Source organism: Malus domestica, chromosome 01 (genome assembly GCF_042453785.1).
Source record: "Malus domestica chromosome 01, GDT2T_hap1".
Taxonomy (NCBI): domain Eukaryota; kingdom Viridiplantae; phylum Streptophyta; class Magnoliopsida; order Rosales; family Rosaceae; genus Malus; species Malus domestica.
In genome coordinates this window covers 196,096-216,570 of record NC_091661.1, presented here as the reverse complement: position 1 = coordinate 216,570, position 20,475 = coordinate 196,096, and the positions used below count along the sequence as shown (strand labels likewise).

General features: G+C 40.9%; 1 long non-coding RNA gene across 2 annotated transcripts; it reads left to right on the top strand.

Annotated features, from left to right (window-relative positions):
* Nucleotides 1-10,025: 10,025 nt before the first annotated feature.
* Nucleotides 10,026-10,782, top strand: LOC139195794 (uncharacterized). 2 transcript variants are annotated; one of them, XR_011580821.1, is made up of 3 exons: nt 10,026-10,154; nt 10,238-10,335; nt 10,692-10,782. It is a non-coding gene; the product is annotated as an uncharacterized lncRNA (long non-coding RNA). The 2 variants fall into 2 exon arrangements; XR_011580822.1 differs by lacking the exon at nt 10,692-10,782 and adding an exon at nt 10,419-10,484.
* Nucleotides 10,783-20,475: the final 9,693 nt, after the last annotated feature.

The window sequence follows — 20,475 nt, the reverse complement described above, 5'->3', positions numbered from 1 at the left end:
TAGCCATGGAGACAAGCGAATGCGCAACAAGGGATCTCTAACCTTCAAACTGTTTGAGGGAGAATACTCTATGATATGATTTAGAACCTCTGGCCAGAGTATGAATGAGATTTAGAAAAGTCGTTCTAAATCACATTCAAGGAAATCATATAAGCACACGAATCACATTGGATAGTAGACATGAATAAATAAACTATCAAACCAAACAATGTGGTCAAGAGTATTGTATTAGAGAAAGACCGTATTGCATTTGTAATCCTAAACTGATAGGTTATCCACCTCTTCTGATTAGCTTGGGTAACCATGATATGCTGCTAGGTGTCACTCATGGTTTGTGGAAGCCCTAAACGTGTGTAATCACTAAAGGGAGAATTGAAAGTAAGTTTCAATTCACAATCGATGTAAAATGGTTTTAATCTCCCACTGCCTCGCTAAAAGGAACCTAATGGATCGTACACCGTGTAAGGTGGAGATTGAAGAAACAATGGAGATGAGTAAGAATAATTAAATGGTTTAATTATTTATGGCAAGGATTAATTAATATGATAATTAATCAAACGAATAAAGTTCGTTAAAGACCTCAGGATAGTTTTGGACCTCAAGGCCCAATGGGCTTCGAACGTCAAGTCCATTGACTTAAGTTGGATGACAACTTAATGAATAATGATTCACAAAGGCCCAATTAGGCCAATAATATCCCATGGCTGGCCATTTGGTTTTGGAGTGGGTTTTGGACTTATTTACAAGTTTGCCACTCCAATGAATTAAGGTATAAATATGACTTTATAGCCAAAAATTCATTAAGGGTTTGTTTTGGAGAAAATTGGAGAGAACATGTCTCTCCATTTCTCTCTAAAGAGGCCGGCCCCTTAGAGGGTGTATCTAGCCATACTAACTACTCCAAGGTCACTCATATCTTCTCCTATCTAACCTTGGTGAAGATACTTAGAGGTTCTCAATTTTGGGAACTTGGAGAAACCTATTCTTCCATCCAAATCCATAGATTTTAGATGCAAGGAATGAAGGCCCTCTCTTTGGGTGATTAGCCTTTGCTTATGCAAAGAGGAATCTACAAAGGTAAATAAATTTCAAATCACTAAGTTTTGAGTTGATTCTTGGTTCACCAATCTACTAGGCTTTGAATTTCTTGGTTAATGTTTTTGTTTTTAAGTGCATGCAAGTATGGTTCCGCCTTTAATTGTTAATTGCATGCTTATAGATGTTGCTTAAATGAACATGTTTTCACAGAATAATCCTTCAAGTGGTATCAGAGCCTAGGTCTAGTAGTTGGTGAATCCTTTTGGGTTTTGTAGTTCATAGTTTGTGATTTAAAAGTTGTAATATGTTACAAGCTTTATTCTTGTTTCTTTGAATGTAAATTTTGTTAGAAAATTTGCCATCTCAAATGTTGTAGATGTAGTTCATATGAGCATGAGTATTGGAGCTAAAATTTGGTGCCATGCTTTTGGGAATTTTCGGCCAAATCCATAGGGTGATTTTTTGGGTTTTTGTTTGACTTGTTAAAAGTGTTTTAAAGTGACTTTTGAAACCCCTATGTAGCCTAGTTTGGTTATATGTTATTTTCCTAAAGTTTGAATGGTTTTGGAATGTTTTTTGGTGAAAAATGTTCATGGAAATTTTTTGAGTTTTTCATGAATGTTCTTCATTGTTCTTGACATTTTAGCCAAGAACAAAAAGTTTTGTGTTTTGATTCAAAGTTTTGGTTAATTTCATAAAGTCTTTGTTTTGTGTTGGTTGATGTGAATTTTCTATCACCAAAACATTTTTTTTTGAAAGGTGATAGAAATTGTGATGGGTGTGTAAGACCTACACACCTTACACACCTTACACACCACATGCATGGTTTTATGATTCACAACAACCAATTTCCACTTGCAAGGCTTTATGACTTAGTTGAAAAAAATATCCAAATTTTGTGGCTTCAATTTTTTCCCTCCCTCTCTCCTAAAACCGGCCCTCCCTCAAGTGGGAGTACTTTTGGGGCTTTTATGCAATTACATAAAGTTTTGATACTTTTGTGTATTTGCACTTTGGCCCAAAAGTTTACGTTTTTACGTTTAGGTCCAAAAACGCTAAAGGACAAATTGTTTTGCTCCTTTAAGGAAGTTTTTGCATTGTTTAAATTTTGGGTTCTAGTGTAATTACATGAAGTAGTGGACTTTTGTGTTCTTACAAAGTGACCCCAAAAGTTTATGTTTTTGCAATATTGCCCAAAGGTTGTGGTAATTGCATTTTGGCCCAAATTAGGTTGAGAACAAAATTGTTTTGTCTCTTTAAATGAGAATTGGATTTTCATTTCATTTAGCTCCATTTAAATCAATTTTATGGATACAAAAACCAAATGAAAATGTTGCATTCAATTTAATTAGTTAAAGTGTTAATTAATTAAAGGGTGATTATGAACCTAAGCCTAATATAATTGAGCTATGTGAAAGGCCGTTTCAAATATGTTTGAACCATGGGAATGTGTAGATTAGATTTTGGTTGTAATTTGATTTGATCAAATGTTGTAAAAGGGCATAAGCCCTTCTTTACTTTAAGGTAATTTGTTTTATGCAAATGTTGTAATGAGCATAAGCTCACCTTTACTTTGAAGTACTTCTTTCTTGCTTTATTTGATATGCATGAAAATGAAGTAGTTGGGTCCAACGCCCCTAAGACAACACACCTTAATGTGATTAAACGCGTAACTAAAATCAATCACCATCCCTAGACCGAGATTCAACACAAGGCTCGTGTTGGATCTAATTAAAAGGTTCATAGTCATCCTAAGGCCCTAAGGCAACTATATAGTCCATCAAATGAATGCAAAGGTTATGTTAGTAGTATCATATACTCTTGCTTTAAAAACCGTTTTATAAGCATAGTGGGAGTATTATATACAACTAAAAACAATCATATGGACCAATAGTTGTAATAGGACCAAAATTGTTTTAATAGAGATTAAAATGTATGTTTATATGTGATGAGACCTAAAACCCTCAACCAAACCATTATTAAGTTGATAAGCGTGAGAGTGCTTTGAACACTCTTTTGAGGCCTTCCACCGTGGTAGGCTCCGATCGTTTGTGACTCGTACACCGGCTTCACCCTATAATGGGGGAGTACAAAGTGCGTGCTTACACTCAGGAGGAGTTCTATATACATACATGATGAAGTGAGGTAGGCAACGAGTTTAGCCAACATGATATAATTCTGAGGCTATGCTTGAACCCCTACACGAACTAGGCATGGTGGGAATGACTTAACTAAGTACAATGACGCCAACATGATATAATTCTGAGGCATCATTTTCTAGAGGCCAAATTAGATGGGTACTTGCAAGAGATGCAAATGAGTAAGTGTACTCTCTCATTATTATTAACGCTAGCCAACATGATATAATTCTGAGGTGGGCTTGGTAATAGTGAGCCTCCCATACCCTACTAAGAGTTTCTTCCAAAACTCTCGAATTCCAATGAGGGATATGGAATTTGCCAAAAATAGTGGGTGGTGCTATTTGATTTAAAGACCCGGATCAAATGGCTTAAAATCAATCAATTTATATTCGTTATGTATTTGTTTACCAATATTTGCAAACGCTATCCAACACTTGACAAATAAAAGCCGAAAACTTTAGTTTCCGTACTTGGTACTACAAAACCATAGATTGTCTTTAATGGCTTGTAAATGTACCTAAGTAGTCTCATCCTCACAATCTTCCTATTGATAATGTATCATTAGAAGAATATGTTAGAAAAGGTCTATCATAAAGAGGACAACACTTTTAATGTCATAATTCTTCAATTACAATTTGTTGTATGAAGAAATAGGAGTTGCTTTGAACAACCCTTAATCAATGCAAACATTAGTGCTTGTTTCTTTGTTACATGAACAAGGAACTTTAGAAGAAAGCACAAAGGCATGGACACTTAATATGCCATGATTCTTCACTTACAAATTGTTGTATGAAGAAATGAGAGTTGCCTTGTACAACTCTTGAAAGTTTGTAATTATGTTTAGAACATAATGGTTGGTTGACAAAAATAGTCCATCAACATGGACTTATGATGATTTTGAATCATTGAGTGTTGAAGTGATAAACCACTTAACGAGACGGAAACTAGGCAAGGACTTCACCTTTATGTCCCTATCCTAATGGTTCACTAAGTTTATTGTAAACTATATATAGTGAACAATAAACACATACTCTCCAAAATCGTTTGATGTGTATAACACAATTGAAATAAGTTTCAAGAGAGATAGTGGGAGTTTAGGGACCATGACTATTGTAGTCAAAGGAGAAGTCAAATGAAGAAAGCGAAATAAACTCCAAGGGAACAAACTTTCTTTATGAAAGGATGGACATTGGAAGGGGTATTTGCAAGAAATGTCTTGCAAGTGTCAAGAACACACCTTTCGAAGGTGTTGTAAATTGTTCTTGAATAGTTCAAAACAGTTGGTTCTTCTACTTGAATGCTTGATTTCGTATTAGCAACTATGTTTTACAATCGTTGTAAAAGTGTGACTAATAAGAAGTAGAAGATATATGAGAGAAGAAAAAGGTGCTTCACACTCGGAACGTGAATAAAATAAAGATCTCTGCGAAAGCAGATAGTACTTACTTCCTCATATGAACTACCAAAGAAATTGGAAAAACCAAAGATTGTCTTTACATTCCAATTTTAAGGAATTTAATTCCGTCACTATAGTAGAGATGGATGAATGTTTTGTTTGACAAAACATTATTCTTTATTAATCAATGATTGGATTATAGTAATCTAATTGATTGTCTCTATAGTAGAACTGTTTAGAATATAATGATGCTTAAAACCCAAAAGGTTGCAAGGTAGTGACTAATCCCAACTAAAGTTGTGATACCTCTATAACATAAATTACGAGTTGGTCAAAGATGGATGCTTTGGATCGTTAGATCCGGATCCAATACCTTCTTATTAAAATTGTATAGAGACAAAATGTTTGAATCTTTATTCTTTTTGGAAAGAATAAAGAATCACAAAGTTGTTGAGGTTAATTCACTTAGATGTTAGTGGCACTTGTCCACAACATAATACTACTCATGTTATATGACATTCACCGAAGATCACTCTCGGTTGGACTATAGTTTATTTTGAATAAACACAAATCCGAATACTTTGCTAAATGTTTCAAAGAATTCAAGTAATGTAAGTTGATGAGTAAGACGTCTAAAGTATTTACCTCCTTAGATTTGATCCAAGATAAGGTAACACTTTAGAACAGTTTGCTTGAAAGATATCAAGGAAATAAGCATCATAAGATAATTGATTTCTCCATAAGGAGAAGAACGAACTCGAATAAGATTTAGTTCGTTAGATGTTATCTATTACCCATATATAGGATATACACTTCTAAAAACAATATGATTGTCAATTAGAAGATCTTCCAAATTTTTCATGACTCCATAAGATGTAGTTGGAAAGAAAGACAAATCTTAAGCATGTTAAGATTTGGGGTTGTGTGCTAATAAGCAATATTTGTTTGATAACAATCTTGTGGGATATCCTTAAATTAACTTTTGGATATCGCTTCTATAAACCAACTAACAAATGTTGTTTTGTTGGGTAGTTCATTGTAATCCTACAATGTGATTTGCCTAAAAGCAAATGAACGAGGGATAGAACTCAAAGAATGGGTTCTTTGAGAGACAAGAAAGTAATCAACAAATATAAACAACCTAGTTCCTATACCAAAAGCTCCAAGGTAGTCGAGAAGGATTTATAAACCATCTCAGTTGAATGGTTTGAACTTTATGACTATGTCATAGAGTTGCACCTCTTAATTCGAAAGAAATAAGAATGAAAATCCTTATGACTACATTGAGTGTATATATGATATATACTAAAGGAAATGGTAAAGTACCATTTGACCCGAAATAATGAAACCTTCATAAGCTAATTGGTAGCTTAAGGTAACTACAATAAAAAAGATGGTTGATGTTGATGCACAAAATCAGCGAAGACTTTGGTACAACAGAAAGTGTCAGGTTTTGTGACCTTCGCTTGGTTGCTTCGATCACTAGTGAGGATAAGTACGTAAATGAATAGAGACAGAGAAGCAAACACAGGATGTACGTGGTTCACCCAGATTGGCTACGTCCACGGAGTAGAGGAGTTCTTATTAGTAGTGAAGGGCTTACACAAGTACAAAGGATCAAGCTCTCAATTTAGTGAGTTCTTGTGAATGATTTAACACAAAATGGCATTAGGCAATATTGTGGGGGAATGACCCCTATTTATAGAAAAACTTGTAGCTTTGTCACATTGACATGTGTCATGTTATGATTGGTTCTTGATGTTGACACGTGCTGCGCTCTGATTGGCTTCTAATCTTGACACGTGTCGAGTAGTGATTGGCCTCCTGGTCGGAGGGGAACTCTTCTGGGTCCTTGACAGTATAGCGTTGGCCGGTGCTCGGTAGTTTCGGGATTGGTCAAGTATGGTACGAACAGTGCTCCCTTAAGTTCCCGAGTGAGGGAAACTCCTCGGTTGGGGACTTGCAAGATCCAATCCCTTGAGTAATCACGAAACTTCTAAGTACGAAGTGTGGTCTGATCTTCATCTGCCCTTCTCTGGAAGTACCTTTCCTCCATCCGGGAATGGTGTATTTAGCTGATGTTGACGCACAAGGTAATGTATCAATTTCACTTGAAGCTTAGTTGTAGTTTCGGGCTTAGTCAAGTGTGATACAAACCCTATAGTAGGAGTCCCCCAAGTCGCCGAGCTAGGAGATCTGCCGAAAGAGGTGACAGACAAGGTAAGCAGTCAAACTTCCAAGTAAGCAACCCAGGATCAGAGGTTTGACTTCGACTTCCGGTTGATTGTTCTCATTCTCCTTGTCTCTCATTCAACTGCCAGGATAAGGAGAAGCAAATGGATAAGAGATGATATGAGATACTTTTGCTTTTGAAGAAGTAACTTTCCACAGGCTTATTCTTGAACTGTGCTGGAGGGTTTTCTGGTTCCCTTCAGAGTATAAGGCCGACTCAAAAATTTGAGGGTCAAAACAAGTCCATCAAATCTAGAGTACGTTCGACCTTGATGATATGGGATACTTTTGCTGTTGACGGAATAATGAATGTGGTATGGAAAGGTGTCGTGCTGTAGTGATCTGTTTCAGCTCACCGTTTAACCTTCTGCTTCAATCTTTTGCATGGCAGAAGTGGTGTGCAACCTTTGCATTTAAATGGTCATTCAGAACATTCCTTCATAGTGACTCATCCACGCTTGGCAGCTTCAGTGTAAAGAGCCAATATCTGATCAACTGTCATGAGGTATTTGCCGGTGGAATTCGTGACCTTGACAACAGTTGAGGATGAGTACTCGAGAGTAATGCTAAGTAAGCAACCAGGCAAAGGCTCCATGCAGTCAGTTCCAAATTGGAGGTTTGATTTCAGGTTCCAACTGACTGCTCTCTTTCTCCTTGTCCTGCAGGTGTGGACAAGGACAAAGACAAAGACAGGGAGAAAGCATGATATGGGATACTCTTGCTTTCGACCCTGATGATATGAGATACTCTTGTTCTTGGTGTGGCTTATTTGCTGAGGTATTATCGGGGGGAAATAAAGCTGAGTATTTCGAGAGGTTATGTTGAGGGTGCCTTTTCGAATGCGAGAAAGGGTTGAGCATTTTTGCAGGTTTGCCTGTCCGTTGAGGAGGGAGGTCAATGTATATAGGGATTTCCCAATAACAAGTAGTAATGCTATTCCTTTACCCTTCTTGGTCACAGCAATGTAGTGGGAGCTGCCAGCTTCACGTGTTTTAATTTTGTCAGAGCACTTTGAAAAAGTGGTATGTGGTATCTGGAAAGCTGATATTACGTGTGAAGATTACAGACAAGCTTTATCTAAGGAAATCTGGCTCTCGAAGTTCTGAGAGTTGTGCCTCTTCGGTTTTCGAACAAGCAATCCCGTCGAGGATCTGACTCTCGAGATTCGGAAAGCGGTGCTACTCCGGTTTTTGAGAAAGTAATTATGTTGGGAGTCTTTTCTCGAATGTGAGTAAAGGTTGGACGTTCTTGCCAACCTGTCTTGCCGCAAAACACGGAGGTCGACACACATAGGGACTTTACAGTTGTCAAGCAGTGGTGCTGTTCCTTTACCCTTATGGGTAATAGTAGGGTAGCTGGAACTTCGAAATTCTCGTGCCTAAACTTTGTCAGAGATCTTTGACAAAGTTATATGTGGTACCCGAGGAGTTGATGGTGCATATGGAGAGCGGTGATTGATCAGTAAGATTCACGTGCTTCTACTTCACCAGAAATCTTCGACAGAGTGCCCGTAATTTCCGCAAAGCTGATTGTGCATGTGACAGGTGCTGACGAGGCTGAAAAAGCAGGTGCTTTTTCGATTTCTGAGATCGGCCCTCGTGGTCTCTGAGCAGTCCAGCTTTTGAGAAAGCAAACGCCTCTTCGATTTCTGAAGCTCCGTCGAGTGCAGATTTTTATAGAGGCTGGCATTAAGTTCCACAGCACACTTGAATCTCTACCAGTAGAAGCTCATTTCTTGCACTTCTAAGATCTTGATTTGTCTGACCTCTTCCCTCTTCAACACATTTGAAAATGTCTGGACCCTCCGACCGTCGTTTTGACTTGAACCTTGGAGAAGAGACAGCCACGCCTTCTCCAGACAACATATGGCGCCCATCCTTCATATCCCCTACTGGTCCTCTTACCGTTGGGGATTCTGTGATGAAGAATGATATGACCGCTGCAGTGGTGGCCAGGAACCTTCTCACTCCCAAAGATAACAGACTACTTTCCAAACGGTCTGATGAGTTGGCTGTTAAGGACTCTTTGGCTCTTAGTGTTCAGTGTGCAGGTTCTGTGTCTAATATGGCCCAACGCCTATTTGCTAGAACCCGCCAAGTTGAATCATTGGCTGCTGAAGTGATGAGTCTCAAACAGGAGATTAGAGGGCTCAAGCATGAGAATAAGCAGTTGCACCGGCTCGCCCATGACTATGCTACAAACATGAAGAGGAAGCTTGACCAGATGAAGGAATCTGATGGTAAGGTTTTACTTGATCATCAGCGGTTTGTGGGTTTGTTCCAAAGGCATTTATTGCCTTCGTCCTCTGGGGCTGTACCTGGTAATGAAGCTTCAAATGATGAACCTCCAATGCCTCCTCCTTCTGGGGTTTTGTCAAGTACTGAGGCTCCGGATAACCACCCTCCGGTGCTTTCTCTTTCTGGGGCTCTACCGACTGCTGAGACTTCCCCTAAGCAACCTTTGTGAAGGCTCCCTTTTGTTTGTTTATTTTGACTCATGTATATGTACATATTTGTGGCTTATCGAAAATATTAATAAATAAGCTTTGCTTCATTTCAACATATTGTGTTAAATACACCAAAGCCTTCTTCATAAAGTTCTTTGAATTTTTGCTTTTGTTGAAACATGTATTGTTGAAGCTTTGTGAGTGAAGCATGTAGTTTGAGGTAGTGTTCTCTTAATTTCCCGAGTGAGGAAAACTTCTCGGTTGGAGACTTGAAAAATCCAAGTCACTGAGTGGTTGTGAGACTGCCGAGTATCAAGGTGCAGTAGCATATGGTGGGAGTCCCCCAAGTCTTCAGGCGAAGAGAGTTGCCGAATGAGGTGTCTCGCGGCTTACTAATTTGTCAAAGTAACGAATTCTTGTTTCGATGTCACACATTCGTATATGCTTTATCTAAAAATATTTCCAACTTTTGTGTGTTTGATGCTGCATGCTATTGACTAGACAAGATCAAGTGCAATTAGTAGCTTTTCTCTCTTTTTCATCTTTTCTTTGGTGGAATTGCTTTTCGTTTCCACTAATCAGCCTGAGTGGATGCAAGATAACACCTTTCTCTATAGCTCAGATTGCAAAGTCGTCTTCATGAAAGTTTTTCCTTATCTTGTGAACTACAACATATCCAAATTTGAGATCCATCGGAGTAGTACAACTTCAGAAATTCAAGTATGATGAGTAACTGTTCATCAATGTTCTGTTAATCCGTCAGACTTGTTGTGAGCTTCGAAACTCCATTTTCTCTTGTTCAGATCAACATACTTTCTTCATCTAAGTTGTTCCTTAACTTGTGAACTACAACATATCCAAATTTGAGGTCCCTCGGAGCAGTATAACTCCAGAAATCCAGGTATGATGAGTGACTGTTTATCATTTGTCTGTCAACCCGTCAGATTTGTTGTGAGCTTTGAAACTCTATTTTATCTTGCTCAGATCAGCATGCTTTCTTCATTGAAGTTGTTCCTCAGCTTGTGAACTACAACATATCCAAATTTGAGATCCCTCGGAGCAGTATAACTCCAGAAATCCAGGTATGATGAATGACTGGTTATTATTTTTCTGTCAACCCGTCAGATTTGTTGTGAGCTTCGAAACTCCATTTTCTCTTGTTCAGATCGGTATGCTTTCTTCATTGAAGTTGTTCCTCAGCTCGTGAAATACAACATATCCAAATTTGAGATCCCTCGGAGCAGTATAACTCCAGAAATCCAGGTATGATGAATGACTGGTTATTATTTTTCTGTCAACCCGTCAAATTTGTTGTGAGCTTCGAAACTCCATTTTCTCTTGTTCAGATCGGTATGCTTTCTTCATTGAAGTTGTTCCTCATCGACTCTTTCAGAACATATCAAAAATTCAGGATGAACTAACGGTTAAATATTTCCAGATCTTCGAAACATCACAACAGCTTCGAAATCTGCAAGAAGCCGACTATCATGTTTGGAGCTTCAACACTTTAATTTCCGTCGCTCAAACAGAAATGGTTCCTTCTTGAAAGTTGTTCATATTCTCAAGAACTATAGGGTGTCCAAAATTCAGCTCCATTGGAGAAGAGCAGAGGTTGCAGAAATTTGAGAGATGAAAGGAGGCGGAAGAGGGAGAGAGAGAAAAAGTCTCTTGGGTTGGATTTCTATTTGGGGGCAGATTCCAATTTTTGTAGCACCTTCATTATTGATGAATTGCTTGTACTTTTGTCCATTATGAAACTTGGGACTTTGGCTTGTTGTTGGATCTATTATAATATGTTTGGGAACATATATAAGTGAATAAATAAGAAGGAAAATTTTGGGCCCTTGTGGGTGTAAAACAAAAAATGTTTATGTTTACCCAAGTGTTTTTGTACAAGTTCAAGGGCATCTTGGGTTTTGTGAACAAAATTTGTTTATTTGGAGCAAGGTTTTGTGTTGAAGCTTTGTAGGTGAAGCTTTGGTGTTGAAGCTTTCTAGGTGAAGCTTTGTAGATGAAGCGTTGTAGATGAAGCTTTCTAGGTGAAGCTTTGATGGTGAAGCTTTGTAGATGAAGCTTTCTAGGTGAAGCTTTGATGGTGAAGCTTTGATGGTGAAAGTATGTAGAGGGAGCTTTCTAGGTGAAGATTTTTTAGGCGAAGCTTTGTAGGTGAAGCTTTTTTAAGTGAAGCTTTTTGGGTGAAGTTTTTTTTTTTGGGTGAAGCTTTGTGGGTGAAGCTTTTTAGGTGAAGCTTTGTGGGTGAAGCTTTGGAGGTGAAGCTTTTCGGGTGAAGCTTTTTGGGTGAAGCTTTTTAGGTGAAGCTTTGTGGGTGAAGCTTTGGAGGTGAAGCTTTTCGGGTGAAGCTTTTTGGATGAAGCTGTTTTTTTTTTTTTTTTTTTTTTTGGCGCTTGACACGGTCTTCATTTGCTTGTTTTGTAGTGACTGTGGAAGACGGATTGCTTTCTGATTGAGAAGGGTTCCGGCATCGCTTGCTATGAATGTAAAAGAGTGAGGGCTGAGTTGGCTAAATTACCTCTTTATTGAATTCATTGCCAAATGGCCTTCATTACATAGGATGCCGAACGGCTATAGCTCAACACTTGTACATCGTGAGTCTATTTGTAGTAGTACTTCAAGTGATCAGCGTTCCATGGATGGCCAAGGGTCTTTCCATCGGAGCTTCTAAGTGTGTAAGAGCCAGGGCGACTGATGCCAATGACTTCATACGGTCCATCCCAGTTTGGACTAAGTGTGCCTTCACTCGGGACTCTGTCGCAGAGTAATCTTTTCTTTAAGACCCAGTCTCCTATTTTGAAAGAACGAGGCTTGACCCTAGAGTCATAATAGTTGGAGATGCGCTGCTTGTAGGCGACATTCCTCAAGTGAGCTTGGTTTCTGTGTTCCTCGACTAAATCCAAGTTGAGGGTGAGTTGTTTGTCATTTTCACTTTGAATGTAGTTCTGGACTCGGAATGTTGCTTGCTCGAGCTCAACAGGGACAACCGCCTCTGTGCCAAAGGCAAGTGAGAATGGAGTTTCTCCTGTTGAAGTCCGATATGAAGTGCGATATGACCAAAGAACTTGGGGTATAAATTCTGGCCAACAGCCTTTAGCTTTGTCCAAGCTGGTTTTCAAAGTGCGCTTGATTATTTTGTTGATGGCCTCAACTTGTCCATTAGACTGGGGATGAGCTGGAGAGGCAAAGCATAAGTTGATGTTGAACTTAGAGCAGAACAACCTGAACTTCTTGTTGTCAAACTGTCGCCCATTGTCAGTGACTATCGCATTGGGAATGCCGAATCTACAAAGGATGTTCTTCCACACGAAGTCTTCTATCTTTGCCTCAGTAATGGTTGCCAAGGGTTCTACTTCGGCCCACTTTGTGAAGTAGTCCACTGCAACGACTGCGTAACAGACTTTGCCCTTCCCTGCCGGCATTGGGCCGATCAAATCAAGTCCCCACTGGGCGAAGGGCCAAGGGCTGATCATAGGAGTAAGAGGCTCTGGAGGGGAATGAGGAATAGTCGCATATCGTTGACATTTGTCACATGAGCGGGATACTTTGATGGCATCCTGGTGGAGTGTTGGCCAGTAATATCCTTGGTGAAAAGTCTTGTGTGCTAGGGACCGACATCCAGCATGATCTCCACAGACTCCCTCATGTATTTCCCGAATGACGATTTCCGCCTCGGCAGGCGTAAGACACCTTAAGTATGGCAGGCTAAAACCTCGCTTATAGAGTTGATCATTGATGATCAAGTAGCGGGTAGACTTGTATCGAATTTGCTTAGCCTGGACTTTATCATTTGGGAGGGTGCCATGAGCAAGGAAATTATAGATCGGGGTGATCCAACTATCCCCCTGTTGTAAGTTGCATACTTCTGCGGCCATGGTGCTTGGTGTTGCCAACAGTTCGACATGAATTTTCCTTCCAATCTTGTCCTCCACAGCTGAGGCGAGGCGAGCCAGGGCGTCTGCATGACTGTTTGCCGCTCGAGGAACTTGGGTGATCTGGTAGCGGAAGTGCTTGAGCAAAAGTTGTGTTTGCGCAAGATATGCTGCCATGGAGCTGTCCTTAGCATCAAAGTTGTTGGTAACCTGGTTGACCACTAATTGGGAGTCACTGAAAATATCAATTTGTTTAACCCCGAGGTGTTTGGCCAAACGTAATCCTGCTAGAAGGGCTTCGTACTCGGCCTCATTGTTTGATGCCTTGAATTTGAAACGAAGAGCATACTCCATTGCTACTTTGTCGGGCGTAGTCAAGACTAGTCCCGCTCCACAGCCCTGTTGGTTGGATGAGCCATCAACATACAGACTCCATGCTGAGGTCGTTGATTCTACTTTCTGAGCTTCCGATGGTAATGAAGCTACTGCTTCAGGTGTAGAAGCAATGTCAACAGGATATGTGAAGTCGGCTATGAAATCTGCTACTGCTTGACCTTTTTCGGCTGGTTTTGGTTGGTAGGAGATGTCAAACTCACCCAATGCTATCGCCCATTTGATCATTCGTCCAGACGTGTCAAGACTCTGGAGTATCTGTCGAAGAGGGTGATTGGTAAGCACGATGATGGCGTGTGCTTGGAAATAAGGGCGAAGTTTCCGAGCAGACATGACCAATGCTAGAGCTAATTTCTCAATGTTGGAGTATCGTGTCTCCGCATCTTGTAGGGCCTTGCTAGCGTAGTAGACGGGCCGTTCGACACCACTGTCCATTCGAATAAGAACAGAACTGACTGCTGAAGCCGAAACCGATAGATAGATGATGAGAGTGTCACCAACTTCTGGTTTGGAGAGCAGAGGGGCTTTACTCATGTACTCTTTGAGGTTCCTGAATGCCTTGGCACATTCCTCCGTCCATGTAATGTACTTCTTATTTCCCTTGAGTGCTTTGAAGAAAGGAGCACATCTGTCTGTGGCCTTAGAGATGAATCTGGTTAAGGCTGCCACCTTGCCAGTAAGGCTTTGGATGTCTTTTGAAGTTATTGGCTCTTTCATGTCGAGGATTGCTTTGATCTTTTCAGGGTTAGCTTCAATGCCTCGTTGGCTAATCATGAAGCCTAATAATTTGCCAGAGCCCACGCCGAAGGCACATTTGTTGGGGTTCAACCTCATTCGATACCTCTTTAGAATGGTGAAAGTTTCAGATAGGTTGGTGATGTGTTGGTCAGCATGTTTGCTCTTGACTAGCATATCATCAACGTAAACTTCCATGCTCTTCCCAATCTGTTCGGCGAACATTGAATTGACCAGTCTTTGATAAGTTGCTCCTGCATTCTTTAGGCCGAAAGGCATGACCTTATAGCAATACAGTCCCCTGTCAGTAGTGAAAGCCGTATGTTCTTGGTCTGAGGGGTTCATGAGGATTTGGTTGTATCCTGAATAAGCGTCCATGAAGCTCAAGAGCTCACACCCTGCCGTAGAGTCTATAAGTCTATCAATGAGAGGAAGAGGGAAACTATCCTTCGGGCATCCTTTGTTTAGGTCGGTGTAGTCGACACACATTCTCCACAAGACCTTTTGAAGCAGGAGACTTTCCTTGGTCGAATTTTTCTTAACAAGGACAACATTTGCTACCCATGTTGGGTAATTGACTTCACGGACGAAGCCTATGTCCTTGAGTTTTTCAACTTCTGCTTTCATCGCCTCGTATCGCTCAACATCATAAGATCTTCGCCTCTGTTTTACTGGTTTGGTCTTGGGATCAATACTCAAGTGGTGACAGATGATATCGGGAGAGATGCCCGGCATATCTTTATATGACCAAGCGAAGACCTCGGCGTTCTCTTGCAAAAAGGAGATCAGCGACAACCGAAGGGGTGGTGACAAAGTAGTGCCAATCTTCACCATGCGGTCTGGATGGTCTTTGGAGATAGAGACATTCTCTAACTCTTCAGCGGGTTGTGCTTGCTGGGTGAAGGAGTCATCTCGAGGGTCGTCGGGTTGACTGTTGCTATCAGGAAGATCCAAGTTCGCTTCATCTAGGCTGGTCTTTACGACTTGGTTATGTATAGAGAGAGTCTCCTTGGGGACAGACAGGTGTTGTTGTTTGACTGAAGTGTTGTAACATGATCGTGCACTAAGCTGATCTCCTCTGATGTAGCCGTTGCCATGGGGGGTTGGAAATTTCATCAACAGCATATGCGTGGATACCATAGCCTTGAGATCATTGATGCCTGTGCGCCCAAAGATGACATTGTATGCCGTTGGGCAGTCAACCACTAGGAAGTTAGTGGTAATGGTAGCCGTGTAAGGGCCTGTACCAATAGTAAAGGGTAAATGTATGCTCCCTAAGGGTTGCACGATATCACCGGAGAAGCTTATCAGAGGAGAAATCGAGCGATCGAGCAAGTGTTCAGCTACACTGAGTGCCCTGAAAGCTTCGGCAAACATGATATTGACCGAAGCCCCTGTGTCTAGGAGGATTCGTCGAACATCAAAGTTGGCTATGTGAGCCTCCACGATCAATGGGTCGTTATGAGGGTAGATGATGCCTCTTTCTTCCTCAGGGTAGAAACATATCGGATCCCAGTTAGGCTTTTGATACTTCCCTCCCCTGATGTCTTCCACGTGAAACACTTGGTGACCAGGCCTCAGAATTCGTTCACTGTTTTTCATGGCCCTATTGGAAGATTCAGATATGGGTGTGCCGCTGCTTATGGAATATATGACATTCACCTGGCGTTGGTTACGGTTATCCCTTTGAGGGTGAAGAAGGAATTGATCAATTTTTCCTTCTCGTGCCAAAGCTTCAATACGATCACGGAGGATGATACATTTCTCGCTATCATGGCCGTTATGCTCATGGTAGCAACAAAACATGCCCGCGTTATTCGGAGGCGTGTAATCTGGGTGCCTCGGCTTTGGCTTTGGTATCAGGTGAGCTATGCTGGGGTAAATGGCCGCGCATGTGGCATTCAAGGGCGTGTATGTCTCATACCTTGGGGTAGGGGGTATCTTGACGCGGGTTTGACCCACTGCATTGACTGCCTGGGGGCGAGCGTTATTGTGGCGATACCCTTGGTTATCGGGATAGTGTCCCTTACTCTTTTTACTGAAAGGAGAGTGGTGAGGATGGAAATCCTTCCTCTTGCCTTGAAATTGATATGTCTGTTGATTCGGTGAAGCATTATGCAAGGCATGGGGAGGTGCCACTGCTGTTTGGAAAGTCGAGGTCTTCTCATTTAGGTGAGTCTCGCTTCCACCTCCCACTTGTTGATAAAGGATGGTTGTAGGGGGTTTCTCCTGATATGTCTTTGCCTCGGCGGAGGCATGGTTATAAGCCTGCGCCATCACCTCAGAGTAAGTCTTCCAAGTATTGGCATTGATCATGTATTTAAAGAAACAATCACGTAGGCCTGCCGTGAAGGCTTTGAGGGCAGTCTTGTCGTCTGCCTCGGCACACCGGGAGTATTCATGGCTGAAGCGGCCAGCATACATACGTAATGACTCGTCTGGCTTCTGGCGGATAGTGTACAAGTCATCTGCAGAGTGCAAGCGATCGGTTTGGAAAATGTGTTGGGAAACAAATAGTTTCCTCAATTCCTCAAATGAGTCTACCGTCTCAGGTGTAAGACGACAATACCAATTTAGAGCTCCACTAGAGAGGGTGGAGGGGAAGAGAAGACATCGCTCTTCATCGGTGTGCATCCGGTATGCCATGGTGGACTCGAAGAGGTTAAGGTGCTCAATCGGGTCCTCTTTTCCAGTATAAAGTTGCAAGCCAAGCTTTTGCTTTGTCTTTGCTTGAAGGGGGGTGTTGAGGATCCTCCTTGTAAGAGGGCCAGGCCTGGGTTGGTTCCAGTCAGGTATTTCAGCCTGACGTTCAGCCTTCAACTTGTTTACTTCCTCAAGAAGTTGTAGGACAAGGGGGTCCTGAGCGGAGTTATGTGTCACTGGAGCTTTCTTTCGTAAATCTCCATCTCCTATTGGAATTAGGAAGGTTTGATCAAGGGCATGTGATTTTTCCCTGGACTCGCTGTACTGGCTTCCAGGGTATGTCTGTCGGAACACCTCTGAGTCCCCTGTACCCTCATGTTTCTCTAGGACTTGTTGCCCCTTCCCCAAATTGGTGGCCGGCTTGGGCCGTGGCAGGGGACCGAGTCTCTCAGAAATCCTTGGGTCATTAATCTTTGAGCTTATATGGATGGAATTCTCTCGACGTTGCTTCAGGAAATCCCGACAATCGCGAAAGACGGCTTTCGATCCTTCTGCCCCTTCAGCAAAGAGGTGTCTCCCTCCACTTCTCATGGTTCGGGTCGAAGCAACTGGGTTAAGAGAAGCCTCATGTTGATTATCAAGTCGAGGGGTAATCTGTTCCCTATCAGGGATATCTATGTCGAATGCATGTGACCCTCCATGTTGGAGGGCACCCAGTTGATGGTTGACTTCCACGGGGGCAACAAGCTCGCGTGTCTGAGCTTGCCTAGCTTCGTGGAGTGTCTCGAAGAGCTTCTCATATTGCTCCTGGAGGACCTCATTCCTCATTGCTATCTTGTTGTTCTGAGCTTCCAACTCATCGACTTTAGCTTGAAGAAGAACTCGTTTTCCTTCCTTCTTTCGTTGTTTCGCACTATGTGCAAGGGGGGTGTCATTCTGTGTGCTGTGGCTTCCTTCGCTTCCCATGTTGGAGAGGGATGCCTGATCAAAAGAAAGTGTACGAATGATAGAAACCAGCTTGACACAGCTGAAGAGAGTAGGAATAAGTGTCGTTTCCCACAGACGGCGCCAAATGTTGATGCACAAAATCAGCGAAGACTTTGGTACAACAGAAAGTGTCAGGTTTTGTGACCTTCGCTTGGTTGCTTCGATCACTAGTGAGGATAAGTACGTAAATGAATAGAGACAGAGAAGCAAACACAGGATGTACGTGGTTCACCCAGATTGGCTACGTCCACGGAGTAGAGGAGTTCTTATTAGTAGTGAAGGGCTTACACAAGTACAAAGGATCAAGCTCTCAATTTAGTGAGTTCTTGTGAATGATTTAACACAAAATGGCATTAGGCAATATTGTGGGGGAATGACCCCTATTTATAGAAAAACTTGTAGCTTTGTCACATTGACATGTGTCATGTTATGATTGGTTCTTGATGTTGACACGTGCTGCGCTCTGATTGGCTTCTAATCTTGACACGTGTCGAGTAGTGATTGGCCTCCTGGTCGGAGGGGAACTTTTCTGGGTCCTTGACAGTATAGCGTTGGCCGGTGCTCGGTAGTTTCGGGATTGGTCAAGTATGGTACGAACAGTTGACTTTGAAGAAACCATCTTTGACGTAGTCTTGGTTTCAATTAATTCGAAGATAGCTAGCTACAACTAAATGGTGATTCAATGTTTGGACATTATATGGGTTTCCGAAACCATTATTAAGATAGTCTTGATAATATATATATGTCTAAAACTATGAATCACAAGACATGTAAGTTGTAGAGATCCATCCATCATGAATCTAAGCAAGCTAGTAGGAGCTATGAGCATTTTATGAGATAAATGATCAAATCGTTTGATTTCTCATAAAGATGTAAATGAATCTTTTGTTTACTAGGTTTACAAAAGATTAGTGGGAGTTAATCATGTTCCTAAAATTTAAATATATATTTGATATATTAATTTTGGAAATGAAAAGAATTCTTCTTCGTTAAAGTTATGACTTTGAAACATTATATGAAGATAGAATGTATATGGGAGATATAGTCTATATACATGGGATGGAAATCTATAATGATATATTTCATGATATAATTGGATTATATCAATCCCTAATAATAGACAATAGATGCTAGGAAGTTTCCCATATGATGATAAACTTCAATTAGAAGGACAACTCTAGTGAGACTAAGAAGTTGCTCTTCTCAAAGAGAACGTACTCTTTGACTCCCAAAGAAATAATGCGTAAATAGAATCCTTTATGCATACGCATAAAGGGGATTTATGTATTTCATATTGTATGAAAAACATTGATATGAGTTGTACCTAGAACGGTACAAGACGATATCAGTGCAAGCCCAGGATCAGAACCATGGCAACTGTCAAGTGAGTTCTTAAGTATTTAAGAAATACTAAAGGATAGATTCCTCAAAGAATGAGGAAGAATTAGAGTAACGTAATGGAAGCGTAAATGTATTAGATTATGAATCTAATCCATCATTGGATGTTTCTTCATTATGAATGAAGAGATAAACAGATATCTCTTTATTATGACTAAAGAGATATTTGGATGGAAACATTAAAGTAATGACTGTAGTGTGTTCCATTATGAATGCAAAATATATTGCCATATAGAAGCTTACAACAATGTTGTTTGGATGGGAAAGTTCATTTATGAACTCTCTATTCGGTTCCAACCAGAAAGTGTATCTAGTGTATCGACACTATGACACTAATGGGGCTATAGCTCAAGCCAGGGAATCAAGGTCTCATCAAGGTCCAAACTCAAATGAAAGACTGAACCACATGATTGAGAATCATGTATAATGGTGACGTCGTTATTTTCAAGGTTGCTTTTATGGATAACATATAGATATCCATTGTCTAGGCCTACTACTCAGCCATTTATGAAATGACTACAGAAGAGGTATCATCACTGATGATCAAGCTGATTGGCTCTAGTGCAAGTGGGAGATTGTTGGAAATGTCATATGATGATACTTTACAGACATTTCACATCTTAAACTAATCTAGTTTAAATATAAAGGGCAAATATTATTGTTTGAGCCGTCTCATATAAATGTTATATGCTTAAACGATAAAGTCCAAGGAATATGTGATTGGGAGAATACGACCTAAAGAAGTTAGATTCATGAGACCATTCTTTCGTAGACACATCCTAAACGTTCCTGATCATAGGATTGCCAATTGGGCATTGACAGTCCGTTAAGATCAGTACGTGTTGTATCTTCTCTCAGGGAGAGTGACTAGTCTCGAGTCATTGGTGTGTGTGACATCAAGACAAGTACGTAGGTGCTCAATAGAGAATGAGTTCACTGAACACGATCAACGAAGAGTTCTCATATTCATGTCACATGAGAACTCATGGTTGGGATAATGCAAAGTAGTCCTTTGACCTGAGGCATCACAGTTGTCTTGTGGTTAAGTTCTTGATCTTTGATTATGTCAAAGTCACCCCATCGGGGTGTCCACGGCATCGTTGGGGTTAAGCCACTTAGCCATGGAGACAAGTGAATGCGCAACAAGGGATCTCTAACCTTCAAGCCGTTTGAGGGAGAATA